The following is a 23,872-nucleotide window of genomic DNA, read 5'->3' as shown; positions in this document are numbered from 1 at the left end:
AATGCCCACTGCAATCAATGGGAGTCTTTCCATAGATTTCAATCCACTTTGGATCTGGCCCAAAAAGCGGAGAATCAGGCCCCAGGACTAGGCTTATGTGAGAGCCTTGAGGACAAACGCCTCCTGCTGGTCGGGAGAATAAGGAGCAGTGGGAGCAGGTGGGTGGTAGGACTGACTGCTGTGATAATAAGGCACTGTGGTACTTTGCTCCATTAAATGTGTGTTGCTTTCACGGTGAGCTCTTAGTTCTTTTTTTTTAAAAAAAACGGTTTGTTTGTTTTTTCTCTCCTGCAGATGATAAACAGCTACAGGTATAAATGTCACGTTACCAGAATTGATTTCTGTAAATTCCTGTTTCCTGTTTCATATTTTCTTGGGTTATTGCAGCGAGCAGCTTGTTCTGATCCACCCCCCACGTCTGATTACTATTGCTTTACTGGAAACCACTTTACTTTGGCTTCAAGATTCTGAGACTGGCACTTCCTAAAAAAGGGAAACAACCCAAACTTCAACTGTTTTCAAAATCTCTTTAGAAAGGTTCAGCTGAGGAGAATCCTTTCCCCAAATCCTCCTTAACAACCCCTGCTGTGGGCCCTGCTGCCTTGGAGGATTCAGCAAACCCTCTGCTAGGCCCTGGGAGCCTCTGTATTCCTGCCAGATGCATGAGGCATTTTGTGTCACCTTCAACCAAGCTTGCCTGCTGAGTTTTTGCAACAGTGTCCAGTGCCCAGCACAGAGACTCCCTGGCTTGCTAGAGCCTGACATGACTTCCCTAGTAATCGAGGGGTCTGCGTAGGGGATCACTGAGAAGGAAAGAAAAGGAGGACTTGTGGCACATTAGAGACTAACAAATTTATTTGAGCCTAAGCTTTCGTGAGCTACAGCTCACTTCATCGGATGCTCACGAAAGCTTATGCTCAAATAAATTTGTTAGTCTCTAAGGTGCCACAAGGACTCCTGTTCTTTTTGCGAATACAGACTAACACGGCTGCTACTCTGAAACCTGAGAAGGAAAGGTCAACCTGAAATGCTGGTAGAAATCTCCTAACTTTTGGATGCTAATTTAGATCTAAACTAAGCCTGTTGACCTATTGAACTTACCTCTGAAAATATTAATATTTGTGACAGTAATTGCTGGAGGCCCCAACCAAGACCCAGGCCCCAGTCTACTAAGCATTGTACAAGTATGTATTGAGTCAGTCATTGCTCCCAAAGAACTTACAATATAAATACAAAGTGTTGGGAGAGGAGAAAGAGAACGAACAAATACACCAAGGGGAAATGACTCACTCAGTGGCACAGCCAGGAGTAGAATCTAGCTGTCCTGACATCCAGTCTGGGGCACTGCCCACTGGACCATATTGCCTTTCTTGCCACCTCTGATTGCAATTCCACTGACACCTCTACTGCTGTGGCCATTTCAGGGACCTCTCATTCACTGGCACTGCTCCTTATTGGTACTGACATAAATGAACATTGCTCCATGGTATATTTCAAAGGGGGAGTGGAAAAGAAGTACTGAAACAGCTGACGTCTCCAAAGATAGGCTGCTACTTCGGTATTCGTAGTACAAAACGTGATGTTTTTCTAAGTGGGTAGGAATGGCCACCCAACCCATGTCCTCCTGTCCAGGCACCCCCTGTTTGAACTATGTTCCTCTATGGCAGATGGGAAGTTGCAGCTGCATTACGATGTAAGTGGGTCCAGATTAAGGCATGGGCACTGTAGGTCAATGCCTAGGGCCCTCTCTCCTAGAGTCATGTGATTGTGATGTAATCTCAGATTTCCTTTAAAAAATTCCTATCCCATATGGTTATGAAGAAAACCTTGAAAAGGTGACCCGAGTGTAAATAATGCAGTGACCTCTGCATGAGTCTGCAGAGACCCTTAGCTAATAGCAGTGTGAGGGGGAACTGCCTCATCTTGATGGAGTGTTACTTCTAAGTCTGTCTGCTTTGGGATGGAAGGTGGGCCCCCTAGCATCATCACAGCAAACTAATTTGGGGTGGGGGAGTCTCAGAGGGGTGAGGATGCAGGGCAGAACCACAAGGGGGACCCATATCTTGGTGTTAATAGGGCCCTGATTAACCTTAATCTGATCCTGGCTGCAACCTGTCCCTTGGTGGACATCCATTTCCTGGTTTCCTTCTTAGGCCCAGAAGCCATGTCTCACTGCTGTATTTCTCATTCCACTGAAATTATTACAATTTACATGAAGAATCTGTTGATCCTCCTCCATTATCTCCAATTCCGTTTCCAAGGCTCGGAGGGGACTGCACTCCCACTCATTGCCTTCAAAGTACAATTTACTTGAATGATTAGTAATTTCCACAATGGGTTCCCTACAGGAAACACAAGGGCCAGCTGTGAGTGATAATTATAGGGAAACTGATAATCTCCTCTTAATCATACAACTCTATTTAAAGCCTGGTTCCGACAGGGACAGCATGGGGGTGCATAGCATTGCCACCCCCAACAGATCCCCTTACCTTTCCCTGCTCCTGCCCTTCAAAAAAATCATCCAGGGAATTTTCCTGTGTAACCCTTCCTCCACCATACTAATATTTTATGACAGGGGAAATATTTGAATTGGTGAACAGAGGAAAGGTCCATTGATGGCTATTAACTAAGATGGACAAGGCTGAAATCTCTTACTCCAGATGTCCATAAGGCTCTAATTGCCAGAAGCTGAGCCCTGGTCTACACTAGGAGTTGAGGTCGAATTTAGCAGCATTAAATCGATTTAACCCTGCACCCGTCCACACGACAAAGCCCTTTTTTTTACTTAAAGCGCTTGTCATAAATATAAAGGGAAGAGTAAACACCTTTAAAATCCCTCCTGGCCAGAGGAAAAACCCTTTCACCTGTAAAGGGTTAAGAAGCTAGGATAACCTCGCTGGCACCTGACCACAATGACCAATGAGGAGACAAGATACTTTCAAAGCTGGAGGGGGGGAGAAACAAAGGGTCTGTGTCTGTCTGTGTGATGCTTTTGCCGGGGACAGAACAGGAATGGAGTCTTAGAACTTAGTAAGTGTCAAGGTTCCTCCCCCACTCTGAACTCTAGGGTACAGATGTGGGGACCTGCATGAAAAACCTCCTAAGCTTATCTTTACCAGCTTAGGTCAAAACTTCCCCAAGGTACAAAATATTCCACCCTTTGTCCTTGGATTGGCCACTACTACCACCAAACTAATACTGGTTACTGGGGAAGAGCTGTTTGGACACGTCTTTTCCCCCAAAATACTTCCCAAAACCTTGCACCCCACTTCCTGGACAAGGTTTGGTAAAAAGCCTCACCAATTTGCTTAGGTGACCACAGACCCAAACCCTTGGATCTGAGAACAATGAAAAAGCATTCAGTTTTCTTACAAGAAGACTTTTAATAAAAATAGAAGTAAATAGAAATAAAGAAATCCCCCCTGTAAAATCAGGATGGTAGATATCTTACAGGGTAATTAGATTCAAAACATAGAGAACCCCTCTAGGCAAAACCTTAAGTTACAAAAAAGATACACAGACAGAAATAGTTATTCTATTCAGCACAGTTCTTTTCTCATCCATTTAAAGAAATCATAATCTAACACGTACCTAGCTAGATTACTTACTAAAAGTTCTAAGACTCCATTCCTGGTCTATCCCTGGCAAAGACAGAATATAGACAGACACACAGACCCTTTGTTTCTCTCCCTCCTCCCAGCTTTTGAAAGTATCTTGTCTCCTCATTGGTCATTTTGGTCAGGTGCCAGCGAGGTTACCTTTAGCTTCTTAACCCTTTACAGGTGAGAGGAGCTTTCCCCTGGCCAGGAGGGATTTCAAAGAGGTTTACTCTTCCCTTTATATTTATGACAGTAAGTAATCTAGCTAGATATGTGTTAGATTCTGTTTTCTTTAAATGGCTGAGAAAATAGCTGTGCTGAATAGAATGAATATTCCTGTCTGTGTGTCTTTTTGTAACTTAAGGTTTTGCAGAGAGGGATTCTCTATGTTTTGAATCTAATTACCCTGTAAGGTATTTACCATCCTGATTTTACAGAGGTGATTCTTTTTACTTTTTCTTCTATTAAAATTCTTCTTTTAAGAAACTGAATGCTTTTTCGTTGTTCTTAAGATCCAAGGGTTTGGGTCTGTGTTCACCTATGCAAATTGGTGAGGATTTTTAATCAAACCTTCCCCAGAAAAAAGGGGGGTAAGATTTGGGAGGATTCTGGGGGAGTTTCCAAACGAACTCTTTCTCAGTGGCCGGTGTTAGATGTTTGGTGGTGGCAGTGAAAGTCTAAGGGCAAAAGGTAAAATAGTTTGTACCTTGGGGAAGTTTTAACCTAAGCTGGTAAAAGTAAGCTTAGGAGGTTTTCATGCAGGTCCTCACATCTGTACCCTAGCGTTCAGAGTGGGGAAGGAACCTTGATAGGGCTCTTAAAATCGATTTCCTTACTCTACCCCCGACAAGGGGATTAGCGCTGAAATCGGCCTTGCCACGTCGAATTTGGGGTATTGTGGACACAATTAGACGGTATTGGCCTCTGGGAGCTATCCCAGAGTGCTCCAGTGTGACCGCTCTGGACAGCACTCTCAACTCAGATGCACTGGCCAGGTACACAGAAAAAGGCCCACGACCTTTTGAATTTCAATTTCCTGTTTGGCCAGCATGGCAAGCTGCAGGTGACCATGCAGAGCTCATCAGCAGAGGTGACCATGCGGAGCTCATCAGCAGAGGTGATTATGATGGAGTCCCAGAATAGCAAAAGAGCTCCAGCATGGGCCGAATGGGACGTACGGGATCTGATCACTGTATGGAGAGAGGAATCCGTGCTATCAGAACTATGTTCCAGTTTTTGAAATGCCAAAACATTTGTCAAAATCTCCCAGGGCATGAAGGACAGAGGCCATAACAGGGACCCGAAGCAGTGCCGCGTGAAACTTAAGGAGCTGAGGCAAGCCTACCAGAGAGGCGAACGGCTGCTACGGGTCAGAGCCCAAAACATGCTGCTTCTATGATGAGCTGCATGCCATTTTAGGGGGTTCAGCCACCACTACCCCAGCCGTGTTGTTTGACTCTTTCAATGGAGATGGAGGCAACACAGAAGCAGGTTTTGGGGACGAGGAAGATGATATGATGAGGTTGCAGATAGCTCACAGCAAGCAAGCGGAAAAACTGGTTTTCCCAACAGCCAGGAACGGTTTATTACCCTGGACCTGGAGCTAGTAACCCCTGAACCCACCCAAGACTGCCTCCTGGACCCACCAGGCAGAGAAGGGACCTCTGGTGAGTGTACCTTTTAAAATACTACACATGGTTTAAAAGCAAGCATGTTTAATGATTAATTTGCCCTGGCATTCACGGCTCTCCTGGATGTACTCCCAAAGCCTTTGCAAAAGGTTTCTGGGGAGGGCAGCCTTATTCCATCCGCCATGGTAGGACACTTTACCACTCCAGGTCAGTAGCATGTACTCGGGAATCATTGTAGTACAAAGCATTGCAGTGTATGTTTGCTGGCGTTCAAACAACATCCGTTCTTTATCTCTCTGTGTTATCCTCAGGAGAGTGATATCATTCATGGTCACCTGGTTGAAATAGGTGCTTTTCTTAATGGGACATTCAGAGGTGCCCATTTCTGCTGGGCTGTTTGCCTGTGGCTGAACAGAAATGTTCCCTGCTGTTAGCTGCGAGGAGGGGGAGGGGCTAGCCACGCGCTGGGGGGAGGCAAAATGTGATCTTGGAACGAAAGCACATGTGCTATGTATGTAATGTTAACAGCAAGGTTTACCGTGAAAGCCATTACCCATTGTTCTATAAAATGTGTCTTTTTAAACACCACTGTCCCTTTTTTTTTCTCCACCAGCTGCATGTATTTCAAGGATCACAGGATCTTCTTCCCAGAGGCTAGGGAAGATCAGAAGGCCAAAAAAATGCACTCATGATGAAATGTTCTCTGAGCTCATGCTGTCCTCCCACACTGACAGAGCACAGACAAATGCGTGGAGGCAGACAATGTCAGAGTGCAGGAAAGTACAAAATGACTGGGAGGAGAGGTGGTGGGCTGAAGAGAGTAAGTGGTGGGCTGAAGAGAGGGTTGAAGCAGAAAGGTGGTGGCAGCATGATGAGAGGAGGCAGGATTCAATGCTGAGGCTGCTGGAGGATCAAACTAATATGCTCCAGTGTGTGGTTGAGCTGCAGGAAAGGCAGCAGGAGCTCAGACTGCCGCTATAGCTCCTGTGTAACCAACCGCCCTCCTCCCCAAGTTCCATAGCCTCCTCACCCAAGAACGCGGTGGGGGGGGGGCCTCTGGCCATCCAGCCACTCCACCCCAGAGGATTGCCCAAGCAACAGAAGCTGGCATTCAATAATTTTTAAAGTTTTAAAGTGTAGCCTTGTCCTACCCTCCTCCACCAACCCTCCTGGTGCTTCTCTCCTCCACCACCCCTCCTGGTGCTTCTCTCCTCCACCACCCCTCTTGAGCTACCTTGGTAGTTATCCCCCTATTTGTGTGATGAATGAATAAAGAATGCATGAATGTGAAGCAACAATGACTTTATTGCCTCTGCAAGTGGTGATCGAAGGGAGGAGGGGAGGGTGGTTAGCTTACAGGGAAGTAGAGTGAACCAAGGGGCGGGGGGTTTCATCAAGGAGAAACAAACAGAACTTTCACACCGTAGCCTGGCCAGTCATGAAACTGGTTTTCAAAGCTTCTCTGATGCATACCACACCCTCCTGTGCTCTTCTAACCGCCCTGGTGTCTGGCTGTGCGTAACCAGTGGCCAGACGATTTGCCTCAACCTCCCACCCCGCCATAAATGTCTCCCCCTTACTCTCACAGATATTGTGGAGCGCACAGCATGCAGTAATAACAGTGGGAATATTGGTTTCGCTGAGGTCTAACCAAGTCAGTAAACTGCGCCAGCGCACTTTCAAAGGTCCAAATGCACATTCTACTACCATTCTGCACTTGCTCAGCCTGTAGTTGAACAGCTCCTGACTACTGTCCAGGCTGCCTGTGTACGGCTTCATGAGTCATGGCATTAAGGGGTAGGCTGGGTCCCCAAGGATAACTATAGGCATTTCAGCACCCCCAACAGTTATTTTCTGGTCTGGAAATAAAGTCCCTTCCTGCAGCTTTTGAAACAGACCAGAGTTCCTGAAGATACGAGCGTCATGTAGCTTTCCTGGCCATCCCACGTTGATGTTGGTGAAACTTCCCTTGTGATCCACCAGTGCTTGCAGCACTATTGAAAAGTACCCTTTGTGGTTTATGTACTCGCCGGCTTGGTGCCCTGGTGCCAAGATAGGGATATGGGTTCCGTCTATGGCCCCACCACAGTAAGGGAATCCCATTGCAGCAAAGCCATCTACTATGACCTGCACATTTCCCAGGGTCACTACCTTTGATATCAGCAGATCTTTGATTGCGTTGGCTACTTGCATCACAGCAGCCCCCACAGTAGGTTTGCCCACTCCAAATTGATTCCCGACTGACTGGTAGCTGTCTGGCACTGCAAGCTTCTACAGGGCTATTGCCACTCACTTCTCAACTGTGAGGGCTGCTCTCATCTTGGTATTCTTGTGCCTCAGGGCAGGGGAAAGCAAGTCACAAAGTTCCATGAAAGTGCCCTTACACATGCGAGAGTTTCACAGCCACTGGGAATCATCCCAGACCTGCAACACTATGCGGTCCCACCAGTCTGTGCTTGTTTCCTGAGCCCAAAATCGGCGTTCCACCACATGAACCTGCCCCATTAGCACCATGATGCCCACATTGCCAGGGCCCATGCTTTGAGAGAAGTCTGTGTCCATGTCCTCATCACTCTCGTCACTGCGCTGACATTGCCTACTTGTCCAGTTTCGGTTTGCCAGGTTCTGGTGCTGCATATACTGCTGGATAACGCGTGTGGTGTTTAATGTGCTCCTAATTGCCAAAGTGATCTGAGCGGGCTCCATGCTTGCCGTGGTATGGCGTCTGCACAGAAAAAAGGCGCGAAACGATTGTCTGCCATTGCCCTGACGGAGGAAGGGGCAACTGACGACATGGCTTACAGGGTTGTCTTACAGGGAATTAAAATCAACAAAGGGGGTGGCTTTGCGAGAAACAGAATGGCCCCGTCAAGGATAGAACTCAAAACTGGGTTTAGCAGGTCGTTGATTTCATGGATGGAGGGAGGTGAAAATGAATACAAAACAAATCTGGTCTATTTCTTGTTTTGAGCCACTTCATGTATCTTTATACATCTTGCTGGCAGCAGACTGTGCAGTATGACCGCTAGCCATCGTCATCTCCTGGGTGATCAGCAGAAGACGGTACAGTATGACTGCTGGCCATCATGTTCTGCTGGCTGCTGATTAAAAGACAGTGCACTGCTGGTAGGACTGAATCACCATGAGACGAAACTTAAAAGGGAAATGACCTGGCTGAGTCACTCCCATGTTTGCCCAAGCGCCCCGACCTCATCGAGATCAGTTAAAAGAGCACCCAGGACTACATCGACGACGGCTACCAGTCATACTGCACTGTCTGCTGCCAAAAGGCAATAAACTGCTGCTGTGTAGCAATGCAGTACCGCTTCTGCCAGCACCCAGGAGACATACGGTGACGGTTAGCTGAGCGGACTCCATGCTTGCCGTGGTATGGTGTCTGCACAGGTAACTCAAGAGAAAAGGCGCAAAATGATTGTCTGCCCTTAATTTCATGGAAGGAGGGAGGAAAGGGGGGCCTGACAATATGTACCCAGAACCACCCGTGACAATGTTTTAGCCCCATCAGGCACTGGGATTTCTACCCAGAATTCAAATTGGCGGCAGAGACTGTGGGAACTGTGGGATAGCTACCCACAGTGCAATGCTCTGGAAGTTGACGGTTGCCTGGGTACTGTGGACACACTCCACCGACTACATGCACTTAGAGCATTTGTGGGGACACACACACAATCAACTGTATAAAAATGCTTTCTACAAAACCGACTTCTATCAATTTGACCTAATTTGTAGTGTAGATATACCCTGAGAGTGGATGACAGGAGATGGATCACTTGATAATTGCCTTGTTTTGTTCATCCCCTCTGAAGCACCTAGCACTGGCCACTGTCAGAAGACAGGATATTGGGCTAGGTGGACCTTTGGTCTGATCCAGTATGGACATTCTTATGTTCCTGTACAAGTGCCATTTCTCTATCAGCATTTTGCATTAACTGGCACTTGTTTCACATACCTCAAAATGTGTGCTCTTGGGTGACAAATACAAAGATACTGAATCCTGGGCATCTCTAACAACATGGACGAAAACCCAGCAAAATATCTGGTGGGGATATTCTTGTAACACCTTCCATAACGCTAAGGTTACGTCTACACTACAAGTGCTGCTGCAGCTATGCTACTGTAGTGCTGCAGCATAGACACTTGCTGTATCAACGGAAAGGGCTTTTCATCAGTGTAGTTAATCTATCTCTCTGAGAGGCAGTAGCTAGGTCAATAGAGGAATTCTTCTGTCAACCTAGTGGTGTTTACATGGGGGCTTAGATCAGCTTAACAATGTATCTTCACAGTGTGAATTTTTCACACATCTGAGCAACATAGCTTGGTCAATCTAAGTTTTAGGTGTAGACCAATACTAAGTGTTGAAACCCTCCTGCAGCAAGTTGTCTCTCCTGTCTCTGTTTGTGGTGGTTCTATACGATATGGAATCACTCTGTGCTAGACCTCCATGGCCTGGGATTCCAGAATCTCCAACAAAAGGGTGTCTGCGACTGGGAAGTTTGGGGAGAGGTGTCATACTGGAGTGGAGCCAGGAGCACGGGGAGACCTCTGTAGTTACAACATGAGTGAAAGATTTATTAGTAATAACCCAGAAGTGATTCAGAAGATTTAGCAGCACTTCCAAGAGGGAGCTGGGCAGGATCATGAGAGAAAAGAAAGCTGCACCACAATAGTGCTTCAATGTAGACACCCACTAATCACTATTTTGATGGGGAGGAGTTCTCCCATTGCTGTAGTTAATCCACCTCCCTGAAAAGAATTTTTCCATCCACTTAGCTCTGTCTACACCAGGCTTTAGGTTAGCACAGTTACATCTTTCAGGGCTGTGGATTTCTCACATGCCTGAGAGATGTAGCTAAGTTGATGTATGTTTTTATTGTAGACCAGTCCACTAGATGGATAGCTGAAGCTTTTCAGTAAATATCTATCATCAAAATTTTCTCTGACGGTTTTCAGGTTTTTATTAACCCCCCTCCCAATTTTCAGACAAGCACACAATTTTTTTCTTGAGAAATTTCCATTTAAGAAACCATTTTCCATTGCAAAAACATTTTGAGCAGAACTGTTGACTAGTTTTAATGGATAACATTATTAATCTTGTTTATTACAGCAGGGCCTAAGGGCCAGCCAAGAATGAGGTCTCATTGTGTGAGCTGCTGTACAAACACAGAGTAGTAGATGGTCCCTGCTCTGAAGAGATTACAATCCAAATAGACCAGACACCAACAGGGTGGGAGAATACACCAGCAGAGTGACCAGTGGGATGGCCGCAAACAGATATGGAAAACATGGTCCCAGTAGGAAACTGTAAGAGGGAAATGTAAATGTACATAGCTATCCAGTGCAATTACTGTCTCAGAAAACAAGAATAGTCTACAGTATGTAGATTCTGTGTTCATGGTTTTCTTTCAGCGTTGAACATTCTGCCTCTGAAAAATTTCCATTTTACGTGAGATTTTCAAAAGAAATCTTGGGTTTCTTTTCTCAGAGCTTTCTGCGTTGCAGCTGTATAAAAATGCTTAATCTGTGGCTGTCAAGGTTCCTTCCCCACTCTGAACGCTAGGGTACAGATGTGAGGACCTGCATGAAAACTTCCTAAGCTTACTTTTACCAGCTTAGGTTAAAACTTCCCCAAGGTACAAACTATTTTATCTTTTGCCCTTGGACTTTCGCTGCCACCACCAAACGTCTAACGCCGGCTACTGAGAAAGAGTTCGTTTGGAAACGTCTTTCCCCCGAGAAACCTCCCAAATCTTATCCCCTTTTTTTCTGGGGAAGGTTCGATTAAAAATCCTCACCAATTTGCATAGGTGAACACAGACCCAAACTCTTGGATCTTAAGAACAATGAAAAAGCATTCAGTTTCTTAAAAGAAGAATTTTAATTGAAGAAAAAAAGTAAAAAAATCACCTCTGTAAAATCAGGATGGTAAATACCTTACAGGGTAATTAGATTCAAAACATAGAGAATCCCTCTCTGCAAAACCTTAAGTTACAAAAAGACACAAAAACAGGAATATCCATTCCATTCAGCACAGCTTATTTCCGCAGTCATTTAAAGAATCAGAATCTAAAGCATCTCTAGCTAGATTACTTACTAAGTTCTAAGACTCCGTTCCTGTTCTGTCCCCGGCAAAAGCCTCACCCAGACACAGAGAGAGAGCGAGCTTTTGTTTCTCCCTCCCCCCAGCTTTTGAAAGTATCTTGTCTCCTCATTGGTCATTTTGGTCAGGTGCCAGCGAGGTTATCCTAGCTTCTTAACCCTTTACAGGTGAAAGGGTTTTTCCTCTGGCCAGGAGGGATTTTAAAGGTGTTTACCCTTCCCTTTATATTTATGACAGTGGCCAAATGTCAAGACTACAAAAATGCCACTGAAATATTTCTTCCCACAACTAAATAAAAAAATTAAAAAGTGGTTTATAATTGAAGGGGAAACTCTTCTGCCCTACTTTCCAATGTTTTTAAAAAATAGATACTTCAGAATAGTAAATTAGTTCAATTTCTAATCTCATAGGAAGCCACACAATCAAAAATTAATTTACTTCACCTCAAGTGAACTAGATGACTCTCTTTATAGATCACAATCCATTTTAGCTAGCAGCATCAACAGCACATTTGAATCATGTCTGAGGTCAATCAGCCAACTCTTTATGTCTTGAAATAGAGTCCCTCCATCCTAACACAAAAGTACATCTGCCCAAATGAGCTAAAAACCTTCAGGTACCTCTCACGTTGGGGCCATTAGGAGATGTGCTGAAGCATACAGAAAGGGAACTGCTTTTCCTTTATATGCACTGGTAGGTTGATACATTTTAGAGAAGTGGTCTGAACTGACTAACTTCTTTTCAGGGTGTCCTTGCCTCTCAAGTCACTGCAGCTTCTGTCCTCATATATATGCACACAGCTCAAATTGACTTCAGCAAATAATGTATATGCCCTTATGTCTCTTCTGCTGCTGTGGCTACTCTCTGCTTTGTGGGATTTTTCTGGCTTTCCATTCCTTTGAGCTTAATGGGATGTAGCCTAGTCCCGATTCACTAAAATATAGTTAGTGTCATCCATAAATTGCAGCAATCTATCTGAACCACATCTCCTACATTGTGATAATCCCCAAGCTACTGCTGAGCTAAACAGTGCTAATTGAAGAAAGACATGATGACAATGTCTAGCCAGCCTCAAAACAAACTCCTATGGGTCAAATTCATCTTTTTTTTGCAAAGAGGGCATTTTCTGTCAGAAAACTCTTCTGATGGAAAATTTCTGAGAAGTCTAGTCTTTACCCAGAACTCTAGGGAGACAGAAGCTCCAGAAGGGAAGGAGCAATATGCTCCCATCTATTGGTGAACAAGAATGGCCAAAGAGAAACTACATTTACATAAACTTTATTCCTAGAGTTCCTCAGTGACACTTTGGGAGCCACCATAGCTGTACACAGGCTCAGGATTGGTTACGAAGTGAAACTGAACTAAGACAGGAAGGGGTGGGAGAAAAGCAGTTGAGAGGACTCTTCAATGGAAAAAAAATGCAAAGGAGGGTCTTTGATGGGGATGCAATGCTCTTTGTTCCACTCCCTTTGGGGCCAGATGGTGCTAGGAAGACATAGTTTCTTCTGAGTGGATCCACCTGCCTTACCCTTCTCCTCTGGCAGGCCCTGGCGCTTCTGAGCTGTTTGAGCGGGGACTCTGCATTCTTTCTAACCCAATTTCCAACTACTTCAGACCCTACCGCCACATGCTGCACAGTAGGACTGCACGCAGCCTCCTGTAGCTAGTGACTTCATGGGCTTTGCAATAAGAGGCAGGAGTTATTTCTCTTATTATTGTAGTGCCTAAGAGCCCCAGGCCTGGAGCAGGACCCCATTGTGCCAGGAGCAGTATGCACACAGAACAAAAGAGCTTACAAGGTAAGTAAGAGACAAGACAACAGCTGGACACAAACAGACAGATAGGGGAGCATAAGGAAACAATAAGATGATAATGGGCAGCATGGTAGGGGGTGGGTGGTCTGACTTTCAGCACACCAGCAGTCTGGCTGTTGTCAAGTTTTTGGCAGGCATCAAGGCAGAGGGGAATTTTAAGGAAGGATTTGGTGGAGGATAATGAGTTAGTTTTGCGGATGTGTACAGGGAGCTTCTGCCAGGTGTGAGGAGCAGCATGGGGGAAAGCATGAAGGTGCTTGTTTGAAAACTTAACAAGTGGGTGATGGATGCTGGGATCATGGGCCCTTTGGTGGCAGGAGTCAACACTTTGATATTGGATGACTGGGATGGGGTTAGGTCATAAAAGGCCTTGAAAGTGAAGATAAGTTCCAAAGTTTACCCCTAATATTTACAAATGAAAAAGACATGTTACACAAGGGCAAACATGCAGAAGCTTCCACTACAGATATTTCAGTAATGGTAAAATATATTACTGGTGAAATGATCCTAAGAGGAGGTGTATTCAGTTTTGTGAAGCTTTGAGCAGCACTGATGAAAGAACTGACTTTCATGCAGAAATTAGAAAGTGTAGGGATAGAAATGATGGTAAGGCATGGAAACAGTTATTCAGAGTAGGTGCTTTATCTTCAAGATGTGCTGTTACAAAAGAAAATCACAGCAAATTACCATTCCGGCAGGACTTAGGCAGTTGGATTTGAAAAGGATGCGTTTCAAGGGAAGAGGAGATGGTTGGATCAAATGGGACTCCGTCCATTACTGGTGGCTGAGTCATAAAACAGAAATTGGAAACAAATTCAACATATTACCACTTGCACTTTCCCAGTGAAAATGTTGGTCCTTTGTTGCAACTTCCATGGAAAAATTAACACTTTTTAAAATGTAACATAGCCATAATATTCCACTTATTAATTATATCTGATTTTCTGCAGCAAATCAAGGAAAAACATGTATCTGATGACAATGTTTTGGTTTAACAAAATTTGGGAACTACTGTGGTAAGAAACTCACTTGTGGGGGAAAAGTCCACCAAAATTTGGAAAAGAATTTTCCAAATTTTGTTATTTTGTATAGAATTTATAGAAAAAAAGTAACTTTCCAAAGATCCAACCCACAGCTACACTCATTACTAACTATAATGACAAAAATGATTTATTAGCTCCAGTTTAGTCCATTTTCTGATTATAGAATTATTTCCAGTTGAATTGTTATTTCCAATTATCCATACTAATCACAAATAAAAAGGGAAACTGTCCAATGAGAGTAATGGGCCTCTCTGTGGATATAGGATCTCAACCTTTATGGCTATTAACACAGAACCTTTTACCAGGGCTAAATTCAGAAAAAAAACCCATAAAATGGTAGGGGCCACATCTTCAGCTAGCATAACTTGGCTGATGGTGGACTTGAACAGGGCTATGCCTATTACAAATGCTGGAGGATCAAGTTCTGTAAAAGTACAGGGTTTCCTTTCCTTTTCTTTCCTTTCCTGTGTCTGATTTCTCTCTCTCTCTCTCTCATGCTTTGGGAATGGTGCTGAATGTTGACGGCGCAACACATGACCCAACGCCAACTAGCCATTTTCTGGGTCATTGAGGTTGGGCTATCACACATATTCACACCCAAAATGCATTATAACCACTTAGGGAGGGATTCTAAATGCCTTCGTGAGTCCCACTGTTAGTGTGCTAAGGATATTGGGAGCATCCTCAGAGCACCAAATATTTCCTGTGTCCAACCTCTAAACACAAGGGCCCAGATACATAAAGGGACTTAAGCATTGTAACGCTGAGCATTGCAGAGTTCTACATCTAGGCCAGGTATACACTACACACTTCCTTTGGTATCACTAGGTCTCTCAGGGGTGTGAAAAATCCACACAGTTATACTGACCTTAACTCGCCATGTAGACAGCGAGCCCCTCAGCATAGCTACCGCCTCTTGCGGAGGTGGAGTTATTAAGCTGACTGGAGAGTTCTCTCTCTCTCTCGTCAGTTTAGCATGTCTTCACCAGAAGCGCGACAGCAAGTTTGGAGTGTAGACCTGCCCTTAGGTGCCTAGCCACTCAGTGGCTTCCACAAAGCCTGAGTGAGACATCCCCTATACAATGCATGGGGATCAATAGGTGGCTGAGAATGGGATCCACAATAGCCAGCATACTAGGGGCCTCCCTGCCTAAGTTAACCAATACTGTGTGCTGATGTTGGGGGTGTGATCTAAGCCCTACCACACCCATGGACTTGGTGCCTCAGTCCAGGATACAGGGAAGCACCTATCTCTGCTTGGGATCCACAGCTGTGAACCCTTCTTCTGCAGTTGGTCCCTAAGCTGAACAAGCCTGACCCCACGGAGGAGGGTGGGAATGCCGCTTTCCTTATAACCTTCAGCCCAGGGGTTAGTGTGCTCATACGGGATGTGGGGGACCCCAGTTCAGTTCCCCCCTCTGCCTGATGACAGATTTGAACAGGGATTTCCCACAACTCAGGTAAATGCCCTAGTCTGTGTGACAGGCTTATGCAGGGTTCTCTCAATCTCTTCAGCTGACGTTTTCCACTTTGTATTAAATAATGACTCCTGCTTCGGGCCAGAGAGTGAGAGCGACTCTAGCCAGTGGGTAGGGCATTCACGTGAAAGGTAAGGAACCCTTATTCAAATCCTTTCTGTTCATCTGGCACAGAAGGGAATTGAAGTTGGTCTCCAAAATCCTGGGTGAGTGCCCTAACCACTGGGACACAGGGGAGAAGGGAGAGCCCCTCTGGCTGTTTTGAGTGGAGCTGGCGGGCCCTGCAGGTAAGATAGGTGGGGCAACACCTATCTTCACCAGGATTGAGAGAGGCATCAGGGTGCCTGCTGGAGGTAGAACTGTGCTTGCCTGGAGGAAGAAACCTAGGCACCCAGTGGACTTTTATGGTCAAAAGTTAAGCACTGTGGAATTTTAGGTGCCTCCAGGGGTTTTGAGGATCTCAGTGGTGCCTAAATGTTGGATTTAGGGGCCTAAAGTAGGAGTCTGGTCCTGAAGTGCTTTTGTGAATCTGGGCCAAGGGGCCTGGTCTTGCATTTCAACTCCCCCTGTGAATTTAGTGGGAGTTCCTGCTGCCCAAGGAAAACAGCATCAGGACAGTGTTGATTTCCACTGTTAGAGAATTTAGTAAAGCAATAGTGAATAAAATGACTGAGTTCCAAAGAGAAGGGGAGGGACGGGGAGAGTTCTGCCCTGCTAAGCAATGTATCTAAGGGAAGTCTAAAGCAGTTTGCCATGTTTCTGTAGGTAACTGTGCTAAGTGGAGCCCATGCACAAAGCAGCATGTAGGCCCCAATTTTTAAACTGGTGGGAAAACATCTCCTGAAAAGAGCCGCTGAGAGAAACAAGTGTGAAAGAACTGCTCTGAAAGCCACTCCCTAGGAGAAGCGGAGTGCAATGCTTAAAGAGCTTTTTTCTATTCCTGAAGGATGGCAGAGGCAAGACCTAAATAGCTTGGAAGATGAGATCAGTGCTTTACAACCAGCCAGACACATGCAGTGTGAGCAGCAGGTGCTATGGGCTGACCTGGCCTTTTAGAAATCCACTTGGATAGAACACAGGGTTAAATAGTTTCTCATGTTTTATCTTTTGCAGAGCACAGACTTAGCATTTAAGGGACATAGGAGGCTCTTCTCCCTTCACTGCCCTCGCAACACTCTCATTAACACTAATGGGAACCATCTCAGGGCACCAAGACGCAAAGAGCCCTCTCTCTGTGGTTAAACAAACAACTTTTGGGGGTTGTGTTGTTTTATTCAGTCACAGTGAGGACATTTATGCTCACATAAGTAAGTTAAGGTTCAGCTTTTGCTGCACTGATGGTATAAAATGGCTGTGCTTGGTAACAGTATGAAAGAAACTGTAAAATCAGCTTCGGGGTGATTGTAAATATCTGATGGGAAACAACGTCAAAGGGATTGTTCACATGAGATACCAGTAAAAAGAACAGGAGTACTTGTGGCTCCTTAGAGACTAACAAATTTATTAGAGCATAAGCTTTCATGGGGGAGGAGACCAAAGCCCTGAGGTAAGTGGGAAAGCGGGATACCGGGAGGAAGCACAGGCAGGAATGTCTGTGAGGGGAGGGCTCCTGCCTCATACTGAGAATGAGGAGCAATCAGCAGGTTATCTCAAGTGCTTATATACGAATGCACAAAGCCTTGGAAACAAGCAGGGAGAACTGGAGGTCCTGGTGATGTCAAGGAATTATGACATGATTGGAATAACAGAGACTTAGTGGGATAACTCACATGACTGGAGTACTGTCATGGATGGTTATAAACTGTTCAGGAAGGACAGGCAGGGCAGAAAAGGTGGGGGAGTAGGACTGTATGTAAGGGAGCAGTATGACTGCTCAGAGCTCCGGTACGAAACTGCAGAAAAACCTGAGTGTCTCTGGATTAAGTTTAGAAGTGTGAACAACAAGAGTGATGTAGTGGTGGGAGTCTGCTATAGACCACCGGACCAGGGGGATGAGGTGGATGAGGCTTTCTTCCGGCAACTCGCAGAAGCTACTAGATCGCACGCCCTGGTTCTCATGGGTGACTTTAATTTTCCGGATATCTGCTGGGAGAGCAATACAGCGGTGCACAGACAATCCAGGAAGTTTTTGGAAAGCGTAGGGGACAATTTCCTGGTGCAAGTGCTAGAGGAGCCAACTGGGGGGGGGGAGCTTTTCTTGACCTGCTGCTCACAAACCGGGAAGAATTAGTGGGGGAAGCAAAAGTGGATGGGAATCTGGGAGGCAGTGACCATGAGTTGGTTGAGTTCAGGATCCTGACACAGGGAAGAAAGGTAAGCAGCAGGATACGGACCCTGGACTTCAGAAAAGCAGACTTCGACTCCCTCAGGGAACGGATGGGTAGGATCCCCTTGGGGACTAACATGAAGGGGAAAGGAGTCCAGGAGAGCTGGCTGTATTTCAAGGAATCCCTGTTGAGGTTACAGGGACAAACCATCCCGATGTGTCGAAAGAATAGTAAATATGGCAGGCGACCAGCTTGGCTTAACGGTGAAATCCTAGCAGATCTTAAACATAAAAAAGAAGCTTACAAGAAGTGGAAGGTTGGACATATGACCAGGGAAGAGTATAAAAATATTGCTCGGGCATGTAGGAATGAAATCAGGAGGGCCAAATTGCACCTGGAGCTGCAGCTAGCGAGAGATGTCAAGAGTAACAAGAAGGGTTTCTTCAGGTATGTTGGCAACAAGAAGAAAGCCAAGGTAAGTGTGGGCCCCTTAATGAATGAGGGAGGCAACCTAGTGACAGAGGATGTGGAAAAAGCTAATGTACTCAATGCTTTTTTTGCCTCTGTCTCCACAAACAGGTCAGCTCCCAGACTGCTGCGCTGGGCATCACAACATGGGGAATAGATGGCCAGCCCTCTGTGGAGAAAGAGGTGGTTAGGGACTATTTAGAAAAGCTGGACATGCACAAGTCACGAGTTGCTAAAGGAATTGGAGGCTGTGATTGCAGAGCCATTGGCCATTATCTTTGAAAACTTGTGGCGAACCGGGGAAGTCCCGGATGACTGGAAAAAGGCTAATGTAGTGCCCATCTTTAAAAAAGGGAAGAAGGAGGATCCTGGGAACTACAAGCCAGTCAGCCTCACCTCAGTCCCTGGAAAAATCATGGAGCAGGTCCTCAAAGAATCAATCCTGAAGCACTTGCATGAGAGGAAAGTGATCAGGAACAGTCAGCATGGATTCACCAAGGGAATGTCATGCCTGACCAATCTAATCGCCTTCTATGATGAGATTACTGGTTCTGTGGATGAAGGGAAAGCAGTGGATGTATTGTTTCTTGACTTTAGCAAAGCTTTTGACACGGTCTCCCACAGTATTCCTGTCAGCAAGTTAAAAAAGTATGGGCTGGATGAATGCACTATAAGGTGGGTAGAAAGTTGGCTAGATTGTCGGGCTCAACAGGTAGTGATCAATGGCTCCATGTCTAGTTGGCAGCCAGTGTCAGGTGGAGTGCCCCAGGGGTCGGTCCTGGGGCCGGTTTTGTTCAATATCTTCATAAATGGTCTGGAGGATGGTGTGGATTGCACTCTCAGCAAATTTGCGGATGATACTAAACTGGGAGGAGTGGTAGATACGCTGGAGGGCAGGGATAGGATACAGAGGGACCTAGACAAGTTGGAGGATTGGGCCAAAAGAAATCTGATGAGGTTCAATAAGGATAAGTGCAGGGTCCTGCACTTAGGACAGAAGAACCCAATGCACAGCTACAGACTAGGGACCGAATGGCTAGGCAGCAGTTCTGCGGAAAAGGACCTAGGGGTGACAGTGGACGAGAAGCTGGATATGAGCCAGCAGTGTGCCCTTGTTGCCAAGAAGGCCAATGGCATTTTGGGATGTATAACTAGGGGCATAGTGAGCAGATCGAGGGACGTGATCGTTCCCCTCTATTCGACATTGGTGAGGCCTCATCTGGAATACTGTGTCCAGTTTTGGGCCCCACACTACAAGAAGGATGTGGATAAATTGGAGGGAGTCCAGTGAAGGGCAACAAAAATGATTAGGGTTCTGGAACACATGAGTTATGAGGAGAGGCTGAGGAACTGGGATTGTTTAGTCTGCAGAAGAGAAGAATGAGGGGGGATTTGATAGCTGCTTTCAACTACCTGAGAGGTGGTTCCGAGAGGATGGTTCTAGACTATTCTCAGTGGTAGAAGAGGACAGGACAAGGAGTATTGGTCTCAAGTTGCAGTGGGAGAGGTTTAGGTTGGATATTAGGAAAAACTTTTTCACTAGGAGGGTGGTGAAACACTGGAATGCGTTACCTAGGGAGGTGGTGGAATCTCCTTCCTTAGAAGTTTTTAAGGTCAGGCTTGACAAAGCCCTGGTTGGGATGATTTAATTGGGGATTGGTCCTGCTTTGAGCAGGGGGTTGGACTAGATGACCTCCTGAGGTCCCTTCCAACTCTGATATTCCATGATTCTATGATTCTATGAGAGTGATCAGTTAAGGTGAGCTATTACCAGCAGGAGAGATAAAAACCTTTTGTAGTGATAATCAAGATGGGCCATTTGCAGCAGTTGACAAGAACATGTGAGGAACAGTAGGGGGGGAAATAAACATGGGGAAATAGTTTTACTTTGTATAATGACACGTCCACTCCACTGAGTGAGACATTACACAAATATCCCCCCAAGCCCTTACACCCCCTTTCCTGGGGAGGCTTGAGAATAATCTACCAACCAGATTGGTAAACAATGAGAGCACAGACCAGACTCTTGGGTTTTTAGGACACTAAAAACCAATCAGATTCTTAAAAAACAGAACTTTATTATAAAGAAAAAAAGTAAAAGAAACACCTCTGTAAAATCAGGATGGAAGGTAATTTTACAGGATAATAAGATTTAAAACATAGAGGATTCGCCTCTAGGCAAAACTTCATAGTCACAATAAACAGAGATAAACCTCCCTCTTAGCACAAGGAAAGTTCACAAGCTAAAACAAAAGGTACTCTAATGCATTTCCATGCTATTACTTACTATTTCTGTCAGTTAGATGTATCATTCAGTAGGAGCTGGATTACTTGCTTGGTCTCTCTCTTTGTCTCCCGAGAGAACACAAAAAACCCCAAACAAAAACCTTCCCCCACAGATTTGAAAGTATCTTCTCCCCTTATTGGTCCTTTTGATCAGGTGGCAACCAGGTTATCTGAGCTTCTTAACCCTTACAGGTAAAGGAGGGATTTATGCTACCTTGAGCTGTATGTTTATGACAAGAGGAAAAGACAGCTCCCTTCCCCAAAAAAGTTTTTTTTTTCAAAAACTGCAAATGTTTGCATTTAAATTTTGTCGTCAAAAAGCTAAAACATTTTAAACAAAATCATGTCCCCCCCTAAAATTGGAATGGAAATGTTCTGCGTTTGGGCGAAAACCATAACAAAACAAACAAAAAACCCCTACAAAAAACGTTATTTTTCAGAACCCAATTTGTCCCTTAATTAATTTTCATCTTAAAAAAAGACCTAGAAAATTTTGTACAAAACAATAATTTGCTGTGAAAATCTTTAAGGAGAAAAGGCTGTGTTTGTTTAATAAAGGTTTGATGGAAATGTTTCTAGTAGCTCTGTCCATACACACAGGGGTCTCGTGCATCACTGTTAATTTGGATTCTCTACCACTGGGAATCAACTTCTGAAATTTTTCTGAGAATGTGAAAAGGGGCAAGGTCTTGCTACCTGGGCTGGGAGCTTGCTCCTTGCTGCTGTGTAGACCTACTTTTAATGGGTAAATTTAAATGAAACTTGAAAAAGCTGAATCAGGAGAAGGACCAATCTACAAGCCTAGAGAAATGTTACAATCTCCTCTAAATGACAGAAAATCTGGGTCTCACCTGTGCTGCGTTTAGACTCACATGGACTGGGGATGATGTCATTTAGACTACCTCCAGCCACTAGACTATGTAGGTGACGTTTTGGCAAGATTGTGACATTCTTCAGTCTCTCCTTAAATATTCTTGAATCTTTACACACAGCAAAATCACAAAACTCACCCACAGTAGAATGTTACCATTTTTCCATTTTAAATCCCCAAATAGCCACATTATTTGCTAGTAGAGATGGTAAAAGGCTTGCTCCAGCTACCAATGGAAGTCAAGGGTAAAACTTCTATTGATTTCAGTGTGAGCAGGATTGGGTCCCAGTCTTGCAAATCTGTGGGAAAATACCTTCCATGTAGATACTGGGGCCTGATTCTCCACTGCCTCACATGTTATGTGCAACGTAGGGGTACACCACGACCATTATGTCAGTGCTTAATTTGTGCCAGGGCTAAGCCCTGGCACCTCTTGGCTTGGCAGTTCATAACTCCAGCACCCCGGGGCTTCCTGCATCAATTATGAATGTAAAACATTGCTTGAGCCCCAGCACCTCTTTCATTACAAACTAAACACTACATTCTGCTAATATTTTGTACACACTTTGCATGCAAGGCCTCAGAGGAATTAGATCCTGGGACTTTTTACAGCTGATCTATGTTATGGAATAAAAGCTCCATAAAGAAGGAGTGGGAGGGACGGACTAAATAAATTAATACATTAAGTAAAAGCATGCGCAGAAAAAGCTGTAAGGAGAGGTGTGGTCTCGCAGGTGTGTTCTCGGTAGGAGTGGGCCTAGCCATTTCACTGGCCAAAGTGGGAAACATTTTCAAGTGCCCTCTCCTCTCGTCCCAAGTGGCCCAACCAAAAAAACGTGAGGGGCACAGCAACTGTGGAAGCTGGCGCCCAGGTTGACTGCCCAGCTGTGACACTACTGGGGACTCCTCCCGCACTCTCTCCCCCCTGACCCTGGGTTCTCATGGGCTGAGTTTTCACCAGGAAGAAGGAACAAATGAGTTCTAATATCTGCTCTGCTAATTCTTCTTGGTGACCTTGGGCAAGTCGCTTAACCTCTCTGTACCTATTTCCCCTTTCTATAAAAAAGGGATAATGATACTTATCTGTCACACAGAGTTCTTCTGATGGAAAACATGGATTTGTCACTACCATAATTTTCATGGGAAAGGGTTGAGTTTGAACATCTTTTTCACTGGAGAAAAGTTTGATTTTTTTTTAAATCGTCAGAATATTTTAATGCTTTTAAAACAAAATGTTCATTTTTTCCCCAATTCTAAACCACTTTTTGTTTCAAAGTTTAGCTAAAAAAAATGATCAAAATTGAAATGAAAATTTTCAAAATTAAATATTTCATATAATCAGAACTGATTTTGGTGGGGTTGGTTAATAAATTTGTTTGCGATTTTCACTTTTTATCTCCATTCAGGATGAGCTTTTTTTGTTGTGTTTTGATATCTTGAAATTTTTCATGAGATGGGAAATAGCTCTGGTATTAATATTTGCAAAGTGATTTGACAATGAGATGTTAATTATTACTATGTTAAAATCATAATCCTAATATAAAAATATATCAAACCAATACTTCTTTATAAGGAGTCTAGTGTACAGAGAATTTCCACTTCAGTTTCAGTTCTGTGGACACATGCTGAAAGAATATAGACATCTCCATTTCAAATGGAGTTTGGGTTGCTAAACTAAACTTTCAAGTAATTTGCACAGAGGATCATAGAATCACAGAAGCATAGAATATCAGGGTTAGAAGTGACCTCAGGAGCTCATCTAGTCCAACCCCCTGCTCAAAGCAGGACCAATCCCCAACTAAATCATCTCAGCCAGGGCTTTGTCAAGCCTGACCATAAAAAAATCTAAGGAAGGAGATTCCACCACCTCCCTAGGTAACGCATTCCAGTGTTTCACCACCCTCCTGGTGAAAAAGTTTTTCCTAATATCCAACCTAAACCTCCTCCACTGCAACTTGAGACCATTACTCCTTGTTCTGTCATCAGCTACCACTGAGAACAGTCTAGATACATCCTCTTTGGAACCCCCTTTCAGGTAGAATCATAGAATCATAGAATATCAGGGTTGGAAGGGACCCCAGAATGTCATCTAGTCCAACCCCCTGCTCGAAGCAGGACCAATTCCCAGTTAAATCATCCCAGCCAGGGCTTTGTCAAGCCTGACCTTAAAAACCTCTAAGGAAGGAGATTCCGCCACCTCCCTAGGTAACGCATTCCAGTGTTTCACCACCCTCTTAGTGAAAAAGTTTTTCCTAATATCCAATCTAAACCTCTCCCACTGGAACTTGAGACCAATA

The sequence above is a fragment of the Lepidochelys olivacea genome (assembly GCF_965140295.1).
Source record: "Lepidochelys olivacea isolate rLepOli2 genome assembly, chromosome: 4".
Classification (NCBI taxonomy): Eukaryota; Metazoa; Chordata; order Testudines; family Cheloniidae; genus Lepidochelys; species Lepidochelys olivacea.
The sequence above is the reverse complement of the archived record's forward strand: the minus strand, read 5'-3'. Positions refer to the sequence as shown.